General features: G+C 46.3%; 1 long non-coding RNA gene across 1 annotated transcript in view; it reads right to left on the bottom strand.

Moving 5' to 3' along the window:
• Positions 1 to 17,889, bottom strand: part of LOC138680568 (uncharacterized) — a 90,859-nt gene that overhangs the window by 71,748 nt on the left and 1,222 nt on the right. Inside the window, exon 2 of the long non-coding RNA XR_011321662.1 lies at positions 16,783 to 16,866. This is a non-coding gene — a long non-coding RNA (uncharacterized lncRNA). The remainder of the gene's footprint in view (positions 1 to 16,782; positions 16,867 to 17,889) is intronic.

The following is a 17,889-nucleotide window of genomic DNA, read 5'->3' as shown; positions in this document are numbered from 1 at the left end:
CCACTGCTGCCCGTGTACCCCTGTAACCAATTTAAAATTGCCTACAGCCATGTGTTATTATTTTAGGCCTTCGATGCCTGTCTGTGGTGACTCCTTCCACTAGGCCTCCACTGACCACACCACTGCTGCCCGTGTACCCCTATAACCAATTTAAAATTGCCTACAGCCATGTGTTATTATTTTAGGCCCTCGATGCCTGTCTGCGGTGACTCCTTCTACTAGGCCTCCACTGACCACACCACTGCTGCCCGTGTACCCCTGGAACCAATTTAAAATTGCCTACAGCCATGTGTTATTATTTTAGGCCTTCGATGCCTGTCTGCAGTCACTCCTTCCACTAGGCCTCCACTGACCACACCACTGCTGCCCGTGTACCCCTGGAACCAATTTAAAATTGCCTACAGCCATGTGTTATTATTTTAGGCCTTTGATGCCTGTCTGCGGTCACTCCTTCCACTAGGCCTCCACTGACCACACCACTGCTGCCCGTGTACCCCTGGAACCAATTTAAAATTGCCAAAGCCATGTGTTATTATTTTAGGCCTTCGATGCCTGTCTGCGGTCACTCCTTCCTCTAGGCCTCCACTGACCACACCACTGCTGCCCGTGTACCCCTGGAACCAATTTAAAATTGCCTACAGCCAGCCCAATTTTTTTATTTTAGGCCTTCGATGCCTGTCTGCGGTCCATTCTTTCTACTACTATTACACTGACCAGGGCACTGCTGCCCGTGTACCCCTGGAACCAATTTAAAATTGCCTACAGCCATGTGTTATTATTTTAGGCCTTCGATGCCTGTCTGTGGTCACTCCTTCCACTAGGCCTCCACTGACCATACCACTGCTGCCCGTGTACCCCTGGAACCAATTTAAAATTGCCTACAGTAAAATATTTGAAGGGTTTCTGAGGGATGTTATTCTGGATTATCTCAATGAGAATAACTGTTTAACTCCATATCAGCATGGGTTTATGAGAAATCGCTCCTGTCAAACCAATCTAATCAGTTTTTTTGAAGAGGTAAGCTATAGGCTGGACCACGGTGAGTCATTGGACGTGGTATATCTCGATTTTTCCAAAGCGTTTGATACCGTGCCGCACAAGAGGTTGGTACACAAAATGAGAATGCTTGGTCTGGGGGAAAATGTGTGTAAATGGGTTAGTAACTGGCTTAGTGATAGAAAGCAGAGGGTGGTTATAAATGGTATAGTCTCTAACTGGGTCGCTGTGACCAGTGGGGTACCGCAGGGGTCAGTATTGGGACCTGTTCTCTTCAACATATTCATTAATGATCTGGTAGAAGGTTTACACAGTAAAATATCGATATTTGCAGATGATACAAAACTATGTAAAGCAGTTAATACAAGAGAAGATAGTATTCTGCTACAGATGGATCTGGATAAGTTGGAAACTTGGGCTGAAAGGTGGCAGATGAGGTTTAACAATGATAAATGTAAGGTTATACACATGGGAAGAGGGAATCAATATCACCATTACACACTGAACGGGAAACCACTGGGTAAATCTGACAGGGAGAAGGATTTGGGGATCCTAGTTAATGATAAACTTACCTGGAGCAGCCAGTGCCAGGCAGCAGCTGCCAAGGCAAACAGGATCATGGGGTGCATTAAAAGAGGTCTGGATACACATGATGAGAGCATTATACTGCCTCTGTACAAATCCCTAGTTAGACCGCACATGGAGTACTGTGTCCAGTTTTGGGCACCGGTGCTCAGGAAGGATATAATGGAACTAGAGAGAGTACAAAGGAGGGCAACAAAATTAATAAAGGGGATGGGAGAACTACAATACCCAGATAGATTAGCGAAATTAGGATTATTTAGTCTAGAAAAAAGACGACTGAGGGGCGATCTAATAACCATGTATAAGTATATAAGGGGACAATACAAATATCTCGCTGAGGATCTGTTTATACCAAGGAAGGTGACGGGCACAAGGGGGCATTCTTTGCGTCTGGAGGAGAGAAGGTTTTTCCACCAACATAGAAGAGGATTCTTTACTGTTAGGGCAGTGAGAATCTGGAATTGCTTGCCTGAGGAGGTGGTGATGGCGAACTCAGTCGAGGGGTTCAAGAGAGGCCTGGATGTCTTCCTGGAGCAGAACAATATTGTATCATACAATTATTAGGTTCTGTAGAAGGACGTAGATCTGGGTATTTATTATGATGGAATATAGGCTGAACTGGATGGACAAATGTCTTTTTTCGGCCTTACTAACTATGTTACTATGTTACTATGTTACAGCCATGTGTTATTATTTTAGGCCTTCGATGCCTGTCTGCGGTCACTCCTTCCACTAGGCCTCCACTGACCACACCACTGCTGCCCGTGTACCCCTGGAACCAATTTAAAATTGCCTACAGCCATGTGTTATTATTTTAGGCCTTCGATGCCTGTCTGCGGTCACTCCTTCCACTAGGCCTCCACTGACCACACCACTGCTGCCCGTGTACCCCTGGAACCAATTTAAAATTGCCTACAGCCATGTGTTATTATTTTAGGCCTTCGATGCCTGTCTGCGGTCACTCCTTCCACTAGGCCTCCACTGACCACACCACTGCTGCCCGTGTACCCCTGGAACCAATTTAAAATTGCCTACAGCCATGTGTTATTATTTTAGGCCTTCGATGCCTGTCTGCGGTCACTCCTTCCACTAGGCCTCCACTGACCACACCACTGCTGCCCGTGTACCCCTGGAACCAATTTAAAATTGCCTACAGCCATGTGTTATTATTTTAGGCCTTCGATGCCTGTCTGCGGTCACTCCTTCCACTAGGCCTCCACTGACCACACCACTGCTGCCCGTGTACCCCTGGAACCAATTTAAAATTGCCTACAGCCATGTGTTATTATTTTAGGCCTTCGATGCCTGTCTGCGGTCACTCCTTCCACTAGGCCTCCACTGACCACACCACTGCTGCCCGTGTACCCCTGGAACCAACATCAGAAAATATAAAAATAAGTATTTTGCTTATAAAAAAGAAAATACTGGAGAGATATCAAATGCAGACATTTTAACATTAAAAACAAACACATACAACAAAAATCTGGTACAGAACTAAAAATGGCCACCAGCTACAATAACTTTCTCCTGCAAGTAGTTAACTGAAATGTTTTTTCAATTTTAAACACAGATATGGCATCCACCGAGTGTTGTCCTGTCACGTCTTCTTTATATTATTGCCAAGAAGATGCAAAACAATGAAAATAATAAAATCATTATTTACCAAAAAAATAGAGTAAGTCAAAACCACATTGCAAATAAACATTCATTACAAATAAAGAAGCAGGGCGCGTCCGAGGGTGAGTATATACCTAATAAGAATATAATCACCCTCGGACGCGCCCTGCTTCTTTCCGACAGCCTTCCTTCCTAAGAATCAGCCCTTCCGTGGTGTAGAGAGAGGGTTTGTTACACTCCAAGGTGTTCCCCAGGTTGCCTTTCCTGAGCTTCGATCTTCCGGCTCTCGTTTAGTAGTTGTTGGAAACTACGCTGCATTGGGCCTACAAATTGGGTATGGGGTGTAGAGAGATGGTGTGTTCCACTCCAAGGTGTTCCCCAGGTTGCCTTTCCTGAGCTTCGATCTTCCGGCTCTCGTTTAGTAGTTGTTGGAAACTACGCTGCATTAGGCCTACAAATTGGGTATGGGGTGTAGAGAGATGGTGTGTTCCACTGTAGAGAGATGGTGTGTTCCACTCCAAGGTGTTCCCCAGGTTTCCTCGCCAATGCTTCGATCATCATGCTCTCGTTTAGTAGTTGTTGGAAACTACGCTGCATTAGGCCTACAAATTGGGTATGGGGTGTAGAGAGATGGTGTGTTCCACTCCAAGGTGTTCCCCAGGTTTCCTCTCCATTGCTTCGATCTTCATGCTCTCGTTTAGTAGTTGTTGGAAACTACGCTGCATTAGGCCTACAAATTGGGTATGGGGTGTAGAGAGATGGTGTGTTACACTCCAAGGTGTTCCCCAGGTTTCCTCTCCATTGCTTCGATCTTCCGGCTCTCGTTTAGTAGTTGTTGGAAACTACGCTGCATTAGGCCTACAAATTGGGTATGGGGTGTAGAGAGATGGTGTGTTACACTCCAAGGTGTTCCCCAGGTTTCCTCTCCATTGCTTCGATCTTCCGGCTCTCGTTTAGTAGTTGTTGGAAACTACGCTGCATTAGGCCTACAAATTGGGTATGGGGTGTAGAGAGATGGTGTGTTACACTCCAAGGTGTTCCCCAGGTTTCCTCTCCATTGCTTCGATCTTCCGGCTCTCGTTTAGTAGTTGTTGGAAACTACGCTGCATTAGGCCTACAAATTGGGTATGGGGTGTAGAGAGATGGTGTGTTACACTCCAAGGTGTTCCCCAGGTTTCCTCTCCATTGCTTCGATCTTCCGGCTCTCGTTTAGTAGTTGTTGGAAACTACGCTGCATTAGGCCTACAAATTGGGTATGGGGTGTAGAGAGATGGTGTGTTCCACTCCAAGGTGTTCCCCAGGTTGCCTTTCCTGAGCTTCGATCTTCCGGCTCTTGTTTAGTAGTTGTTGGAAACTACGCTGCATTAGGCCTACAAATTGGGTATGGGGTGTAGAGAGATGGTGTGTTCCACTGTAGAGAGATGGTGTGTTCCACTCCAAGGTGTTCCCCAGGTTTCCTCGCCAATGCTTCGATCATCATGCTCTCGTTTAGTAGTTGTTGGAAACTACGCTGCATTAGACCTACAAATTGGGTATGGGGTGTAGAGAGATGGTGTGTTCCACTCCAAGGTGTTCCCCAGGTTTCCTCTCCATTGCTTCGATCTTCATGCTCTCGTTTAGTAGTTGTTGGAAACTACGCTGCATTAGGCCTACAAATTGGGTATGGGGTGTAGAGAGATGGTGTGTTACACTCCAAGGTGTTCCCCAGGTTTCCTCTCCATTGCTTCGATCTTCCGTCTCTCGTTTAGTAGTTGTTGGAAACTACGCTGCATTAGGCCTACAAATTGGGTATGGGGTGTAGAGAGATGGTGTGTTACACTCCAAGGTGTTCCCCAGGTTTCCTCTCCATTGCTTCGATCTTCCGGCTCTCGTTTAGTAGTTGTTGGAAACTACGCTGCATTAGGCCTACAAATTGGGTATGGGGTGTAGAGAGATGGTGTGTTACACTCCAAGGTGTTCCCCAGGTTTCCTCTCCATTGCTTCGATCTTCCGGCTCTCGTTTAGTAGTTGTTGGAAACTACGCTGCATTGGGCCTACAAATTGGGTATGGGGTGTAGAGAGATGGTGTGTTCCACTCCAAGGTGTTCTCCAGGTTGCCTTTCCTGAGCTTCGATCTTCCGGCTCTCGTTTAGTAGTTGTTGGAAACTACGCTGCATTAGGCCTACAAATTGGGTATGGGGTGTAGAGAGATGGTGTGTTCCACTGTAGAGAGATGGTGTGTTCCACTCCAAGGTGTTCCCCAGGTTTCCTCGCCAATGCTTCGATCATCATGCTCTCGTTTAGTAGTTGTTTGAAACTACGCTGCATTAGGCCTACAAATTGGGTATGGGGTGTAGAGAGATGGTGTGTTCCACTCCAAGGTGTTCTCCAGGTTGCCTTTCCTGAACTTCTATCTTCAGGCTCTTATTAAATTGTGGTTAAACGGAACAACTGCATTTGGCGTACTAGTTGGTTTGGGGCCTACTATCGGTGTCTGCCGCTCCTTGCTGTTCTCCTGGTTTCCTGTCCTGAAATTCCGTTTTCAGGCGCTCGTTAAGTAGTTGTTAATGTTAGACTGCATTTGGCCTACTAGTTGGGTTGGAGCCTACTATCGGTGTCTGCCACTCCTTGCTGTTCTCCTCCACTGAACAAAGCTGTGCCGCCTGTTTACTACTGTTGCCAATTTTGAACTGCATTTCGACTACTTACTGATTTGGGCCCACTCTCTGTGTCAGCCTCTCATTCCAGTTGTCCTCCACTGCAATGCCCCCTGATTAGTCCTGTGTTACCAATTTTGAACTGCATTTAGCCCACTTTATTCTTTGGGCCTATATCTGTGCTTCCTCCTCATCCTGCCCATTGCCCAGCCAGTGATAGATGAGTCTGCTGGTACATTGACCCATAACGCAACATTTCCCGTGCACGCTACACTGCAAGATTGTGACCCTGCTGAAAGTCAGGTCCCCCTTCCCGCATACCATACCACCTTACACGGGGACAAACAGGAAGGTGCAGATGAAAGTGCAGGTTCCTTCATCAGGTGGGGGGAGGAATACTAGTTGGCGACGTCACTGGCACAGGGCCTCTCATGGTACGCAAAAGTGTTGCTGCCGGTGGGAGGCGCCCCCGCCGTGCAAACACACCGCTGTACTTTGAGGGGCCCTGTGCCAGTGCCAATGCCAACGAGTGGGCCCCCCCTGCTTGCTCAGGTTCACAGCACTTGCAAAGTTGAAATACTTACCTCTCCCTGCTCCACTGCCGTGACGTGGTCCAGATTTCCTGGGCCCACTAATTACTTGAACCAGCCCTACCCACCACAACTTTAGCCAAATGACCCCCAATTTCAAATGCCTTCCAATTATTATAAGGTAAATTACGCTTGACAAGCTTCATTAAGAAGAATGGATGGTTTTGACATTAAAATGGGCACTCTAGGTGTTTTCCTGGCCCCCACTCACTGCCGACTATGCTGCCCCATTGACTTGCATTGGGTTTCGTGTTTCGGTCGATCCCGACTTTACGTCATAATCGGCCGATTTCACTCGACCCGACTTTTGAGATAGTCGGGTTTCACGAAACCCGGCTCGACTCTAAAAAGGTCAAGGTCGCTCAACTCTACTTGTGACCACAGGAGTGAATTCAGCCACAGAATTCACAACAGTACCCCCCTTGAGGAGGGGTCACCGAACCCTCACCAGAGCCCCCAGGCCGACCAGGATGAGCCACATGAAAGGCACGAACAAGATCTGGAGCATGGACATCAGAGGCAAAAACCCAGGAATTATCTTCCTGAGCATAACCCTTCCATTTAACCAGATACTGGAGTTTCCGTCTAGAGATACGAGAATCCAAAATTTTCTCCACAATATACTCCAATTCCCCCTCCACCAAAACCGGGGCAGGAGGCTCAACAGACGGAACCATAGGTGCCACGTATCTCCGCAACAACGACCTATGGAATACATTATGTATGGAAAAGGAGTCCGGGAGGGTCAGACGAAAGGACACAGGATTGAGAATCTCAGAAATCCTATACGGACCAATAAAACGAGGTTTAAATTTAGGAGAGGAAACCTTCATAGGAATATGACGAGAAGATAACCAAACCAGATCCCCAACACGAAGTCGGGGACCCACACGACGTCTGCGATTAGCGAAAAGTTGAGCCTTCTCCTGGGACAAGGTCAAATTGTCCACTATCTGAGTCCAGATCTGCTGCAACCTGTCCACCACAGAATCCACACCAGGACAGTCCGAAGACTCAACCTGTCCTGAAGAGAAACGAGGATGGAACCCAGAATTGCAGAGAAATGGAGAGACCAAGGTAGCCGAGCTGGCCCGATTATTAAGGGCGAACTCAGCCAACGGCAAAAAGGACACCCAATCATCCTGGTCTGCAGAAACAAAACATCTCAGATATGTTTCCAAGGTCTGATTGGTTCGTTCGGTCTGGCCATTAGTCTGAGGATGGAAAGCCGAGGAAAAAGATAGGTCAATGCCCATCCTACCACAAAAGGCTCGCCAGAATCTTGAAACAAACTGGGAACCTCTGTCAGAAACAATATTCTCAGGAATGCCATGCAAACGAACCACATGCTGGAAGAACAAAGGCACCATATCAGAGGAGGAAGGTAATTTAACCAAGGGCACCAGATGGACCATTTTAGAAAAGCGATCACAGACCACCCAAATGACTGACATCTTTTGAGAAACGGGAAGGTCAGAAATGAAATCCATCGAAATATGTGTCCAAGGCCTCTTCGGGACCGGCAAGGGCAAAAGCAACCCACTGGCACGTGAACAGCAGGGCTTAGCCCTAGCACAAATCCCACAGGACTGCACAAAAGCACGCACATCCCGTGACAGAGATGGCCACCAGAAGGATCTAGCCACTAACTCTCTGGTACCAAAGATTCCAGGATGACCAGCCAACACCGAACAATGAAGTTCAGAGATAACTTTACTAGTCCACCTATCAGGGACGAACAGTTTCTCTGCCGGACAACGATCAGGTTTATTCGCCTGAAATTTCTGCAACACTCGCCGCAAATCAGGGGAGATGGCAGACACAATGACTCCTTCCTTGAAGATACTCGCCAGCTCAGATAAACCCGGAGAGTCGGGCACAAAACTCCTAGACAGAGCATCCACCTTCACATTTTTAGAGCCCGGAAGGTACGAAATCACGAAATCGAAGCAAGCAAAAAATAACGACCAACGGGCCTGTCTAGGATTCAAGCGCTTGGCAGACTCGAGATAAGTAAGGTTCTTATGATCAGTCAATACCACCACGCGATGCTTAGCTCCTTCAAGCCAATGACGCCACTCCTCGAATGCCCACTTCATGGCCAGCAACTCTCGGTTGCCCACATCATAATTACGCTCAGCAGCAGAAAACTTCCTGGAAAAGAAAGCACATGGTTTCAACACTGAGCAACCAGAACCTCTCTGTGACAAAACCGCCCCTGCACCAATCTCAGAAGCATCAACCTCGACCTGGAACGGAAGAGAAACATCTGGTTGACACAACACAGGGGCAGAACAAAAATGACGCTTCAACTCCTGAAAAGCTTCCACGGCAGCAGAAGACCAATTAACCAAATCAGCACCCTTCTTGGTCAAATCGGTCAATGGTTTGGCAATGCTAGAAAAATTACAGATGAAGCGACGATAAAAATTAGCAAAGCCCAGGAACTTTTGTAGACTTTTCAGAGATGTCGGCTGAGTCCAATCCTGGATGGCTTGGACCTTAACCGGATCCATCTCGATAGTAGAAGGGGAAAAGATGAACCCCAAAAATGAAACTTTCTGCACACCGAAGAGACACTTTGATCCCTTCACGAACAAAGAATTAGCACGCAGGACCTGGAAAACCATTCTGACCTGCTTCACATGAGACTCCCAATCATCTGAGAAGATCAAAATGTCATCCAAGTAAACAATCAGGAATTTATCCAGATACTCACGGAAGATGTCATGCATAAAAGACTGAAACACAGATGGAGCATTGGCAAGTCCGAACGGCATCACTAGATACTCAAAATGACCCTCGGGCGTATTAAATGCAGTTTTCCATTCATCTCCTTGCCTGATTCTCACCAGATTATACGCACCACGAAGATCTATCTTAGTGAACCAACTAGCCCCCTTAATCCGAGCAAACAAGTCAGATAACAATGGCAAGGGATACTGAAATTTAACAGTGATCTTATTAAGAAGGCGGTAATCAATACACGGTCTCAGCGAACCATCCTTCTTGGCTACAAAAAAGAACCCTGCTCCCAGTGGTGATGACGATGGGTGAATATGTCCCTTCTCCAGGGATTCCTTCACATAACTGCGCATAGTGGCGTGTTCAGGCACGGATAAATTAAATAAACGACCTTTAGGGAATTTACTACCAGGAATCAAATTGATAGCACAATCACAATCCCTATGCGGAGGTAGGGCATCGGACTTGGGCTCTTCAAATACATCCTGATAATCAGACAAGAACTCTGGGACCTCAGAAGGAGTGGATGACGAAATAGACAAAAATGGAACATCACCATGTACCCCCTGACAACCCCAGCTGGATACCGACATAGAGTTCCAATCCAATACTGGATTATGGGTTTGTAGCCATGGCAACCCCAACACGACCACATCATGCAGATTATGTAGCACCAGAAAGCGAATAACTTCCTGATGTGCAGGAGCCATGCACATGGTCAGCTGGGCCCAGTACTGATGTTTATTCTTGGCCAAAGGCGTAGCATCAATTCCTCTCAACGGAATAGGACACCGCAAAGGCTCCAAGAAAAACCCACAACGTTTAGCATAATCCAAATCCATCAGATTCAGGGCAGCGCCTGAATCCACAAACGCCATTACAGAATACGATGACAAAGAGCATATCAAGGTAATGGACAGAAGGAATTTGGACTGCACAGTACCAATGACGGCAGACCTATCGAACCGCTTAGTGCGCTTAGGACAATCAGAAATAGCATGAGTGGAATCACCACAGTAGAAACACAGCCCATTCAGACGTCTGTGTTCTTGCCGTTCAACTCTGGTCATAGTCCTATCGCACTGCATAGGCTCAGGTTTAATCTCAGACAATACCGCCAGATGGTGCACAGATTTACGCTCGCGCAAGCGACGACCGATCTGAATGGCCAAAGACATAGACTCATTCAAACCAGGAGACATAGGAAAACCCACCATGACATCCTTAAGAGCCTCAGAGAGACCCTTTCTGAACAAAGCTGCCAGCGCAGATTCATTCCACAGAGTGAGTACTGACCACTTCCTAAATTTCTGACAATATACTTCTATATCATCCTGACCCTGGCACAAAGCCAGCAAATTTTTCTCAGCCTGATCCACTGAATTAGGCTCATCGTACAGTAATCCGAGCGCCAGGAAAAACGCATCAACACTACTCAATGCAGGGTCTCCTGGCGCAAGAGAAAATGCCCAGTCCTGAGGGTTGCCGCGCAAAAGAGAAATAATAATCAAAACCTGTTGAACTGAATTACCAGAAGAATGAGGTTTCAAGGCCAGAAATAGCTTACAATTATTTTTGAAGCTCAGAAACTTAGTTCTATCACCAAAAAACAAATCAGGAATAGGAATTCTTGGTTCTAGCATAGATTTCTGATCAATAGTATCTTGAATCTTTTGTACATTTATAACGAGATTTTCCATTGAAGAGCACAGAGCCTGAATATCCATGTTCACAGCTGTGTCCTGAAGCACCCAAATGTCTAGGGGAAAAAAAAGACTGAACACAGAGCTGAGAAAAAAAAATTATGTCAGAACTTCTTTTTTCCCTCTATTGAGAATCATTAGTATGGCTCCTTGTACTGTTATGATGGCAATCCAGTAACACAGTGTGCCAGCAATCAGAGCACATACAGTGATTTGACAATAACCCAATAACAATAGAACGAGCTCTGAGACGTGGAAACTCTGTAGACCGCAATACCTGAACCTAACCTGAACACAACTAAAGGCAGCTGTGGATTGCGCCTGTCACTACCTATGCAACTCGGCACAGCCTGAGGAGCTGACTAGCCTGAAGATAGAAATACAAGCCTGACTTGCCTCAGAGAAATTCCCCAAAGGAAAAGGCAGCCCCCCACATATAATGACTGTTAGCAAGATGAAAAGACAAAACGTAGGGATGAAATAGATTCAGCAAAGTGAGGCCCGATATTCTAGATAGAGCGAGGATAGCAAAGAGAACTTTGCAGTCTACAAAAAACCCTAAAGCAAAAAACCACGCAAAGGGGGCAAAAAGACCCACCGTGCCGAACTAACGGCACGGCGGTACACCCTTTGCGTCTCAGAGCTTCCAGCAAAACGAATAGACAAGCTGGACAGAAAAAATAGCAACAAAAGCAAAGAAGCACTTATCTAAGCAGAGCAGCAGGCCACAGGAAAGATCCAGAAGCTCAGATCCAACACTGGAACATTGACAAGGAGCAAGGAAGACAGAATCAGGTGGAGTTAAATAACAAGGCAGCCAACGAGCTCACCAGAACACCTGAGGGAGGAAGCCCAGAAGCTGCAGTACCACTTGTGACCACAGAAGTGAATTCAGCCACAGAATTCACAACATAATATATACATATAGACATACAGTACATTAAACATAGAGTACATACTCACCATCACTTGTCACTTTGATCCCCGAAGCAAGTGTCATCTGTAAAAAATATTAAAATAACAAACAACCTATATACTCCCTGTCCGCAGAAATCCAATGTAAATGAGTATCCCTCGAGGATCTCCTGTGGAGAACAGCAGCATTAGCTTATGTGACTGATCTCCAGGGGCTCCAGGACTACAATGATGGAAGGTATGCTTACCCAATGTATACCTCACAATGTATTCCTACGCCCCTGTGAGAAAATAGTCCCTTGTCTCACTTCTAGCTCTGCTGTTTTGGAAAAATCCCAGGCAGCTTTGCTAGAAAGTGACACTCTGAACTATAGTAACCTCTCAGTGATGCACGGCAGGAGCCATTGGCTCCTGTCAGTGTGTCACTGAGGGTCCTATAGAGCAGTGACATCACCCAATGTCACTGATCTATAGGGGAGATCGTCGTGGGACTCTCGCTACTCATTGGACTATGGTGGACAGGTAGTATACGTTTTATTATTTTACTTTTTTTTGCAGGCGCTGAAGTATGGTTAAATGAAGAATATTAAAATACATTTTTCCTAATGTGTGTGTGTTTTATTAACCCTTTATTACTATTGGATTAATAATGGATAGGCGTCTTATTGACGCCTCTCCGTTATTAACCCGGGTTAATGTCACCTTACAATAGCAAGGTGACATAAACCCCTTATTACCCCATATCCCACCGCTACACGGTAGACGGAAGAGAGGGGCTAAGTGTCGGAATTCGCGCATCTTACAGATGCGCCATTTCTGGGGCGGCTGCGGGCTGGCATTTGCAGCCGGGGTGCCTATATCCATGGCCCCTCTCTAGGCTATGAATATCTGCCTGCAGCTGTCTGCGTAGCCTTTCTGGCTATAAAATATAAGGGGACCCCACGTCATTTTTTTGGGGTCCCTCTATTTTAATAGCCAGTAAAGTCCTTGCAGACAGCTGCAGGCTGATATTCATAGCAGGCTACAAATATTGGCCCCCGGCCGTCAGCTTTCCCCCTCTGATGCAGAAAATTGCGCGGGAGCCCACGCCGTTTTTCTTTTATTTTTACGTTAATAACTAAATATTTCTTAATAAACATCTGCCTTGCTGTTATCGATGTATGCTTTATCTATCTATAATCAAGAGTTACCATGAGTCACAATATTTCAGGTGCGTGAGAGAGCGTGAGGCCGTTTACCGTAATAGATAGATCAGGTAGGGGGGATATGCAAGATGGGATAAAGCTGATGAGTTCACTTTTGTCTACATTAAATATTAGGATGCGAGAGGTGAAGAAGGATGATGTGACTGATAGACACTCCGTGATTATGGACATCAGAGAGGGGACATCTGGGCCAAAGAGGTAGATCGGAGGGTCATCCACATACAGGTGGTACTGGAAGCCAAGGGACTTTATCAGTTGACATAGGCAAAGGGTATACATGGAAAAAAGTTGGGCCCTAGGACAGAACCTTGAGGGACTCCTACAGAGAGAGGGCAGGATGAGGAGGTAGTGTGGGAGTGGAAAAAACGAATGAGGAAATACAGGACAGGGCAAGGTATTTGATGCAAAGTGAAGAAATAATATGTAGCTGTAGGCGGTGATCGACTGAATAGGTCAAGAAGGAAGAGGATGGAGAACTGTCTGTTAGATTTGGCTGTGAGTAAGTTTTTTGTAATTTTGGTCACAGCAGTTTCGGTGGAGTAGTGGGGGCGGAAGGCAGATTGGAGGTTGTCATAAAGAGAATTAGATGAAATTTGGCAGGAAAGTTGAGCATGGACATGCTGCTCAATGAGTTTGGGAGCAGTGATATGGGGCAATAGCATGGCATAGCAGTTTGGTCAAGGTTAGCTTTTTAGAGTATGGCTGTGATGGTGTCATGTTTGAAGGCAGAGGGGAAGGTATAGTACCAGAATATATGAGTAGGTTCAAGATATGGGTTAGGGCTGTAATGTTGATGTCAGTGAGTTTGGGGAGCAGGTGGGAAAGGATGGGGTCAGGTGAACAGGTGGTGAGGTGTGATTTGAAAAGTAGGTGAGTAAGCTATCCTTCAGTAATGTTGGAGAAGGAAGTTATTAGGGAAGGGCAGAGGTCTGGTACATGGAGTGTTTTGGGTTGTGGAACAGTAAAGTTTTTCCTTGTTTCATCGGTCTTGTTTTTGAAGTAGGTGGCAAAGTATTCTAAACAAGAGTTGGAGGTGGCAGTGGTGGGCGGAGGAGAGAGTTAAAAGTGCTGAACACTTGCTTTGGGTTGTATGATAATGAAGAGACAATGTTAATGAAAAATGTCTGTTTTGCTGAAGTTAGGGCTACTTTGAAGGCAAGCTTGCTTTAAAGCAGTAAAGTAACCTGGCAGGAGTGTTTTTTTCCAATAATGCTCCCCGACCCTGGATGCTTGTTGCAGTTATTTTGGTGCAGCTGTTATGCCAGGGTTTGCCTATTGGTGTGTCGCACTTTGCCATGCATGAGAGGGTCAACCGAGTCTATGGCTGATGTGAGGGTGGCATTATAGAAAGCGATGGCACTGTCCATATCGTGTAGTGAAGATATGGAGGACAGGGGTAGAAGACAGTCTGAGAGCCTGGGAATGTCTAGGTGTGCAAGGTTTCTGCAAGGACGTGATACTGGCTGGACGTGGGGTGCGCGTGAGGAGGACAAGGATGAGAAGGTGAGTAGATGGTGGTCACATAGTGGGAAGGGATATGTTGTCAGTAGGGTTGAGCGAAACGGATCGGACAATTTAAAAAATCGCCGACTTTTGGCAAAGTCGGGTTTAGTGAAACCCGACCCGATCCTAGTGTGGGATCAGCCATGAAGTCGGTGATCTTCGCGCCAAAGTCGCGTTTCGTATGACGCTTTCAGTGCCATTTCTCATCCAATGAAGGAGGATGCAGAGTGTGGGCAGCGTGATGACATAGGTCTCAGTCCCCACCATCTTAGAGAAGGGCATTACAGTGATTGGCTTGCTTTCTGCGGCATCACAGGGGCCATAAAGGGGCGTGCACGCCGACCGCCATCTTACTTCTGCCGATCTTAGCATAGGGAGAGGTTGCTGCAGCTTCATCAGAAGAAGGGATATAGAGGGAAGATTAACCCCGAAACTGCTTGTGCTGTAGCGATTTCCACTCTCCAACACCACCTTTTGTTTGCAGGGACAGTGGAGGGTTTTTTTGTGCATCAGCTCTGTAGCTTATTAGGCTGTCTTATAAGGCTCCCTGATAGCTGCATTGCTGTTTGTATGCCTCTGTACAAACCAACTGCTTTTATAAAAGCAAAAATCCTGTTGCTCCTTTCTGCACAGTTCTCTTGTTTCTTTGTCCACACTTTTGTGTGCAGCAGTCCTTTTTATTGCTGCCATACTTGTCCTTTGATCATTGTAGGAAGATTGAAATTGTACTACAGCCTTTGTATTTTTTAATATATCTGCCAGCCACGTTCTGCCACTTACATTGTGTAGTGTAATACACAAGGCCTGTTTTTTGCTGCAGTCTCCCCCCCAAAAAAAGTGAGATTTAAATTGACAACAAGCTTCTATATGTCAGTTCTGTTGGTCGTATATCTGCCAGCCACGTTGTGCCACTTACATTGTGTAGTGTAATACACAGGGCCTGTTTTTTGCTGCAGTCTCCACCCCAAAAAAGTAAGATTTAAATTGACAACAAGTTTCTATACGTCAGTTCTGTTTGTCGTTTATCTGCCAGCCACGTTCTGCCACTTACATTGTGTAGTGTAATACACAGGGCCTGTTTTTTCCGCAGTCTCCCCCCCCAAAAAAGTGAGATTTAAATTGCCAACAAGTTTCTATACGTCAGTTCTGTTGGTCGTATATCTGCCAGCCACGTTGTGCCACTTACATTGTGTAGTGTAATACACAGGGCCTGTTTTTTTCCGCAGTCTCCCCCCCAAAAAGGGAGATTTAAATTGACAAGTTTCTATACGTCAGTTCTGTTTGTCCTATATCTGCCAGCTACGTTGTACCACTTACATTGTGTAGTGTAATACACAGGGCCTGTTTTTTGCTGCAGTCTCCCCCCCAAAAAAAGTTAGATTTAATTTGACAACAAGTTTCTATATGTCAGTTCTGTTGGTCGTATATCTGCCAGCCACGTTCTGCCACTGACATTGTATAGTGTAATACACAGGGCCTGTTTTTTGCTGCAGTCTCCACCCCAAAAAAGTTAGATTTAAATTGACAACAAGTTTCTATACGCAGGGCTGCCACTAGGGATTTCAGGGCCCCATACTGTCAAAATTTCGGGGCCCCCCCTCAAACTCCACCCAAGCTCCACCCCAGTTCCACCTCCACCCTAGCTCCGCCTCCAACCATCGAACCTTCCACAGTCCCACCACCCACTCTTGGAAAAACTCCACTTCTGCACCACGTCCTCATCAATCACACATTAACACCATATCATATACATAGCCATCAGCTTTTGTTTTGACCAAAAGATTTTTTAAGCTGCCACGACGACAAGGTAGACTCTTGATCTAACAAGAGGAATCTGACTAGAGGAACCATTGGTGAATATCAGTCTGCACTTGGGATGGGCCGCGGGTCTCCTGACCTGAACTCAGCAGCCTCACAGCATGTATGAGGACGCTGGTCAGGAGATCGGCGCCCGATCCATGCACTGCTGTGTGAGCACAGACCAATTTCCCCCTTTCAAACATTACGCTGCCATAATAATAAAGATGCTTCCCAATCATATATACTCTCTTGCATCAATTATTCTCCACCCCACTTCCCAACCTCAACCAAAAGTTATAAGTTACTGGATGATCCTGAGCTGCTGCCTGATGTTGTAATTGGGCATTAGGTTTTGCAGAAGCTCAGGCTCATCCAGTAACATATATACATTGCTGTTGGGGAGTGGGAGGGGAAAGGAATGATTGTATCATACAATCACATACTGAAATGGTGGACAAACGAATACATGGACTTGTTATTTACTCACACAGCCGATGTTGCCACAGCGCGCACTACCCAGTCAAGAAGAATCTAATGGTCGCCTCAGCCTGCCCACCGCTGCCGCCTCAGCCTGCCCACCAAATAAATGGAAACAGTGTATATTATTGCATATATAATCACCAATTATGCAAAACTAAAAAATATCTTTATTGGCATTTATTAAAAATCTATAAATTGTAGAACATAAATACACCTCAAAACTTAACTCAAAGTGATCGTATAAAAAATAAAAAGTAGTCAACAGTAAAGGGGAGATCACCCCATTTGGAGCAGGCCTGCACTTGCAGTGGACACTGCGTGCTCCCTCCATTCATCAGGCTGATAGCGTGCACTTCCCTCTTAGCCCTTAACAGCGGTGACACCGCGTGGCTTCATATTTACTGGGTGGATAGTGTCACCTGTGACACACTACCCTGCATCAGCAAATTGCTTCTACAACCTGGGATCTATATAGCTTCAGGCTTTCCTCTGATAGCGCCACCTGGGACATACTCCCCTGCGTCTATGTACTGCTTCTACAACCTGAATTCTATATAGCTTCAGTCTTCCGATGCATCTTAGTTCTAACTTGTGGGGCTCCTCCAACATACTAGTAATCTAGCACACTGATGAAGGTCCAGTTACGACCGAAACGTTTGTGTTTACTGTATGTATAATAAACCCCCTATTTTGCATCACAACACGTCCGGATTGTGCCAGTCACTTGTTATTTTCCCATCTTCTTTCCATGACGTCTTCTGATCTTCAGCCACGGCTCCGGCGCAGGCGTACTTTGCTCTGCCCTGTTGAGGACAGACAAAGTACTGCAGTGCGCAGGCGCCGGGCCTCTGACCTTTCCGGCGCCTGCGCACTGCAGTACTATCCTCTACCCTCAACAGGGCAGAGCAAAGTACGCCTGCGCGGGGCCGTGGCTGAAGATCAGAAGAGGACGTCATGGAAAGAAGATGGGAGGCGCCGCAGCGGACCAGCGACACCCATCTGACCTGACCAGCAGCGGGACTGCCCCTGGGTGAGTATAATCTAACGTCTTTTTCTCCTTTTTCAGGTAACATCGGGGGCTTATCTACAGCATTACAGAATTCGGGGTGACAGG

This window comes from Ranitomeya imitator, chromosome 5 (assembly GCF_032444005.1).
Source record: "Ranitomeya imitator isolate aRanImi1 chromosome 5, aRanImi1.pri, whole genome shotgun sequence".
NCBI classification, from domain to species: domain Eukaryota; kingdom Metazoa; phylum Chordata; class Amphibia; order Anura; family Dendrobatidae; genus Ranitomeya; species Ranitomeya imitator.
Note: the sequence above shows the minus strand (reverse complement) of the source record. Positions and strands in the feature narration are given on the sequence as shown.